The sequence below is a fragment of the Pongo abelii genome, chromosome 10 (genome assembly GCF_028885655.2).
Source record: "Pongo abelii isolate AG06213 chromosome 10, NHGRI_mPonAbe1-v2.0_pri, whole genome shotgun sequence".
NCBI lineage: Eukaryota > Metazoa > Chordata > Mammalia > Primates > Hominidae > Pongo > Pongo abelii.
The window spans coordinates 10514949-10520675 of record NC_071995.2 but is presented as its reverse complement, the minus strand read 5'-3'; positions in this window follow the sequence as shown (position 1 = coordinate 10520675).

The window sequence follows — 5727 nt, the reverse complement described above, 5'->3', positions numbered from 1 at the left end:
GGCCCACCCCAATACCACACATCCATCCTCATCCCCAATGGACTTTACCTCTCTAAGCTAAAATATTACTCTCTGTTAAGGCCTGATGTGTTTGTCTTTTTTGTTTTGTTTTGTTTTATGCCCACCCATCCCATAACTACTTTAATAAACAGCAACTGGAGAATCACACACACATTTAACTTTATGAAATGAGCTTTTAAGTTATTTTAGCTTGCATTGAAAGTAGTTATAAGAACAGCCATACAAAGCTAGCTGATGGGTTTATTGTAGGAATATTGGGGAGGATGTTGTCTATTTTGCCATTAGAGTAGCTCTTATATAGCTTTATGAAGTTTTTTTTGTTGTTAAACCCCCACGAGCAGTAAAGCTTCCCTTTTTTCCAATTAAGTAGTAGTCTTTTACTTTATAAATGATCTGATTTCTTTTTTTTCTCTAATTAGCAGAATGTTAGACTTCTCAATATAGTAACTATGTGGGTTGTAGTGGCAGATATTTTGTTTACTAACATGCCCTTTGGCATAGCTTGTACATTTTTTTTTTCTCTCTGCTATCTCCTTCACTCTGAATTCTTTGTCAATTCACTTAAAATGATCTTCCGTTCTAAAATTTCTTTCTCTACACTCTTCAAATTATTTTGAGAATGAGGTGAAGAATAAACAAATAAAAAAATAAGACAGTACCTGATTTTGGAAACAAAAACTTAGTATGATTCAAATATTTTTACCAAAAACCAATTCTTAATAATAAAAAAACTCACTTCCAAGAAATGCTGAATTATTTAAAAGTACTAAAAATTAAAAAAAAATTAAAATCCCAAATCCATTTTTGTCACTGAGTTTTTTATCTCAGTTAAAATATTCAGTAGTTCCCAGTAGTAAGCTGGGTAAATCCAGTCACTTACCATTCACCTACCACAGCTTCTGTTCTTCTAACTTCTGTTTTAGCCAAAAGGGACTCTTAATTCTTCCTTCACTAATTCTTAGGCTATGTGAACTTTCTTTTTTTAACATTTAGAACATCTTCCCCACTCTACTACACACCAGCCCACGTTCTTGTCCCTCTTCCTTGCTTCACTCTTTTCCATAACGCTGATCACTATCCAACACAGAGTTATATTTGATAATAAAATTTTTGTCCTTTAACCCCAGAAGAAAATGTCCCATGGCTCTAAAATAGTGACTGACATGCAGTTAAAGCAGGTTCTTGAGTAACATCCTTTTGTCTAAGGTTGTTTTGTTATAACGATGTTGAGGAAAAAAATTGCTTCCCCGCTGGGCCACTGTGTGGAGTTTGCATGGTCTCCCCGTGTCTGAATGGGTTTTTCCTGGGTCCTCCAGTTTCCTCCCACGTCCCAAAATGTGAACGTTAGGTGAACTGGCGTGTCTACATGGTCCCAGTGTGAGTGAGTGCGGGTGTGTGTGAGTGTGCCCTGCGATGGGATGGTGGTCTCTTCAGTCAGTGGCCTCTTCATAGTCAGTGCCCTCCTTGGCCCTGAGCTTCCTGGATGATCTCTGGTCATCTGAGACACAGAGCTGAAATAAGTATGTGGGAAAATGAATGAATGAATAAATACAAATTATTGTAAAATAAGAATTTGTAAAATAGACAATAATTATACAAATGCAGGTAAATAAGCAATGCGGTTCGAAAGTGCTTAGTGAGCCCGCCCTATTCCTGATTGTGCATTGTTGAACTGCATGGTTTAGAAGGTGCTTCTGTCAATTTTTACTTTGCAAACATCTATTCCTTGATTTCACCTACTACTATGACCACCAACACCCACTGATTTACTAAAAATTGGATATATAATTATCTTGTTTTCATTCATCTTTTCTGAACGTACATATTATGTATAGTTCACATTTGTTTTAATGTTTACTCTTAGAAGTGTTTTGAGTGTTTATTTACAAGATAGGTGATGTTTTTGTGACCAGAAATATGCTGGTTGGTTTGGTTCTACCTTGTTTCTATGCAGCTTCCAAGAATCTATTGATGATGTTAAGTGAGGATTTCCTGTGTTACCCAATACATATTTGTTGAATGAATGAATGCATATATGTATGATGGGCATTATCATCCTGATTTTGATCATGGGAAGAGAAGTTTAAGAAATTTGGGGGACTTTTTAAATCATGGTATTTCTTGTAAAAAGTAGTACCTAGTAGCATCTACCCAGTTTGTAAATTCTTTCTACTACATTTTGATGTCTTTCATAGACTCTATTATCTATGTGTATAGCTGAAGAATGAGTAAAAGACACTAAGATAACAATGACAAGGAGTACATGCAGTAAGAATTGAAATTAGTGGAATGTATAACAACATTGTAGATAAGAGTGATTAATATACAGGGATGGCCTGTGGATGTGTAAAAGAGAAGGACAATAAGATGTTGACTACTGTGGGTGTTATGACTGCAGACAGAAAAAAAAGAAGTATTTTGCAATTGGTGATAGCTTTTCACAGACTTCTTACCACTTTTAAGCTAAAGTCTTAGGTGCTTCTATTAGTGATATTCGGTCCTCTCTCTCAGCCCTCTTCATTACAATAGTTGGTTCGCCTTTGACTTACCAGGCTTTCACACAAATACTAAATGCTATTTAATTTGTAAAGGGGTAAGATTTCCTGTCATAGAAAAGTATAGTTAATATTTTCTCCTTCATTTACAGAAAGCTTAAACATGTGGATTTCAAAGTGGAATGAGCTTTATTAAAAGTTAATATACCAAACAACTAATAACAATCAGACCAAAATTATGGCAGAACACTTGTGACAAACAGTAGTGAAAATGAAGGGAAAAATGTGTCAGACTGCAGTCCTATCACAAAGTTTATCAGGCATTTGCATACCAAACATGTAAGTAAAAAGTTAACTAGGAATGAATGATAATCAATTGGATTAATTAAGATTTGCATTGATATTTGAAGGAAAGGTAAATATTGCCTAAGAAGAAAAAGAAGAAGGCAATGTTTATCAGGCAGGGCAAACATCTTAATAAAATCTGCATGTTTGAATAAGTATACTTCTTGTAAAAAGCAGTACCAGGCACCGAGCATGGTGGCTAACTCCTGTAATCCCAATACTTTTGGAGGCTAAGGTGGGAGTATTGCTTGAGCCCAGGAGTTTGAGATCATCTTGTGAAACCCATGGTTTAAAAAATTAGCTGGGTGTGGTGGCGCATGCCTGTAGTTCCACTGCGTGGGAGGCTGAGGTGGGAGGATCACCTGAGCCCAAGAGGCAGAGGTTGCAATGAGCTGAGATTGTGGATCTTGCCACTGCAGTCCAGCCTGGGTGACAGAGCTAGACCCTGTCTCAAAAACAAAACAATAACAACAACAAAAATGTACTATCATCTAATCTACTCAATGTGATTATGGGAAATAGTGCGATTGAGGGAAAGTGAATTGATCAAGTATATTTGAATCGAGGATTTGTAGTATGTTAAGTATATTTGCCATTGCACTTTCCTTTAAAATTACTACAAAATTTCATGGCAAGGGCAATTAATTAATCATTTATTTGAAACTATGTGATACAGAAGTGGGGCAGGGAAGTGCTGGATAGAGAAAGGCGGATCCCTGGCGAGGGCTCCACCCCTGGGCCTTTGCCCACCAACCTAGATGAGGACAGGCACTCCTGCCTTCATGCCCAAATATTGCATTTCCCAAGACCATCCTGGCCCACATGTCCCCATCCTGTGCCTATAAAACCCCCAAGACCCTAGCAGGCAGACACACAAGTGGCTGGACATTGAGAGTAGTCATCAATGGAACAAGACACAAGTGGCTGGACGTCAAGAGCACGTCGGCAGGCCACCAACTGGTGAAACAAGGCAGAGTTTGGCCAGGACAATCAGAGGAGAGCCTGGGCCACTGACTGGCCAGACTCCAGGGGAAAACCATCTCCCTTTTGGCTCCACCATCCGCTGAGAGCTACTTCCTTTCACTAAAACCTTGCACTTATTCTCCAAGCCCACATGTGATCTGATTCTTCTGGTACACCAAGGCAAGAACCCTGGGATGCAGAAAGCCTCTGTCCTTGCTATAAGGTAGGGGTCTAATTGAGCTGACTAACACAAGCCACCTATGGACGGCTAAACTAAAAGAGCACCCTGTAACACACACCCACTGGGGCTTCAGATGCAAACATTCACTCCTAGACACTGCTGTGGGGCCGTAGCCCCAAGCCTGCCCCTCCCCTAGAGGTTTGAGTAGCGGGGCACTGAAGAAGTGAGCCATACCTCCATTGCACAGTCTGCTAGGGGGACAAGGGAACTTTTCCCATTTCATATGTTTATTGATCACTGTGGAAGTCCCAGGCATGTTTCTATTTTCTGGGGACTAATCGTTAATGAATCAATGGTATGGAAATATAATTTTGGACATTATCAATGTATGGCTGTTAAGTCATGAGGTTACAAGAGATTAATTCCCATTCTGGCCATTCTATGGGTACTATCCAATTTAGTTCATCCCAAGATGAATTAAAAAAAACCAAGAGGACCAAGAACTGAAATCTGGGACACAACAACATTTTAAATTAATTTAAGGAGGAATCCAAATCTGAGGGAGGATTGGGTTGTGAATGAAGCAAAAGGAAATTGAAGAGAAAAGTGTCCTAGGGAACAATGTATTTTAGAGAAGAATGTATGTTATGAAAAGGGAATAATAATACAAGCAATGAGCTTGTATTATAATAAAGCGTGGGGAGCACAGATAGTAAAGAAACATAGAAAGCAAAGATCAACATAATTTTACATCATGAAAAGTGCTACAAATGAAGAAAAGTGATATAATCGAGTTCTTCTGGACAGGCTCGAGGCAGACCCTGGTTGTGCTCATGAGAATTGGTTTGTTTAAGCTTCACTGTCAGTGCTTGGGCAATGTCCCAGCTTTCTTCCTTTTTTTAAGATAATCCAGAATAATCCAAACTTACTTCCACTATGACAGCTGCCATTTGTTGCTCTTTCTATATGCTTTTATCAGTTACATTTGTGGTAGGCATTAAACTTATGACAAATTTACTGTTAAGAAAAATAAAGCACAGAGGCTCAGTAACTTGCCAAAAGCCACAGGGCATGTAAGTGTTGATCCAGGATTTGAATCAATCAGCCTGTCTTCATAGCGCTTCATTTTAATTTGGACATTTTATTATCCTGGTCAGGTATACTCACCTAATTGGGTGACTATATTAATACATTTCAAAATAAATTCCATCCTATATCCATCCTCTGTCTCCTCCTTGTGGCCATTTATTTTTCTTCTGCTTTTAGTTTATTTTTGTTTCCCTTATGTCTTTGATAACTCTGACTTTCATCTTCATTTTTCCCTATTTCTTTTTTTGTAAATAATTCTGAATTAATTGTCATTGTGGCCATTCTCTGGGTACTATCCAATTTAGGCCCTACTTTAAAAGTGTCCTCTGAAATAGGCATGAGATGTGAGAATGGAAAGACTGTTAACAGAGTGAGACTGAATCCTCCTATCATGTTAACTCAGTATTTCTTTTAAGGTATTCTCAATCAACAATACTTCCATAATTAATAACTGTGTTTCCATATTTTCCAAGGTGAACAGTATTTTCTGACAGGTTTAATTCATGTGAGAACAGCAGGAAAAGTCAAAGGTGATTCCAAGTTTTTGGCAGAGGAACTGTAGCTATGGAATATTCATTTATCGAGATGGAGAAACTCATTGGGAAGGGTTACTCATTTTTTGATGTGTTAGGT